Below are 628 nucleotides of genomic sequence, written 5' to 3'. Positions count from 1 at the left end.
CCCCCCCCCGTGCCCAGAAGCTGCTCACTACCACTGCTCTCTCTCCCTGTGTTGTGTTAGGCTGGTGTGTGAGAGAAGCCTCCTCAGTCAATGTATAGGAAATGCCATATGTCATAATGTGTGACTCCATCTTTTGTTTCAACATTCTCCTTGGAATTGTTATAATGTTTTTGTTTTTCATTGCCTGCATATATGAGTATTTCTATGAAGATATATATATATATATAATATATATATGTGTGTATAGAATTATTGGAGCTGATGTGCTGATGCTACCCTTTGATATCTGGACATGCATCGTGGCGTATGACCGTGAGGGAAGGAAGGATCACCGACTTTTGTTGTTGTTGACAGTGGGAGTTGCAGCTGTCTGAAACGGGAAGTAGCTGGGAATGGGAAAGGAAAACTTTGTGGCGAATTTCGTCATTTCCTTTTGTATTGTGAACTTGTTGTTGACTCCTTTTGTACCTGGAGTGGTCCACACAGAAGGAAATGTGAGTACAGAGGTGCCCGTGTGTCTGTGCACGGTGTACATTCATCTGGCCGGGGTATGGTGGGAGTTTACCTAGGCGTAGTGCGGAGGGAGTTAACCTGTACGTGGTGCGGAGGGAGTGTACATGTGCGTGGT

The sequence above is a fragment of the Aplysia californica genome, unplaced genomic scaffold (genome assembly GCF_000002075.1).
Source record: "Aplysia californica isolate F4 #8 unplaced genomic scaffold, AplCal3.0 scaffold01687, whole genome shotgun sequence".
In the NCBI taxonomy this organism is placed as follows: domain Eukaryota; kingdom Metazoa; phylum Mollusca; class Gastropoda; order Aplysiida; family Aplysiidae; genus Aplysia; species Aplysia californica.
Note: the sequence above shows the minus strand (reverse complement) of the source record.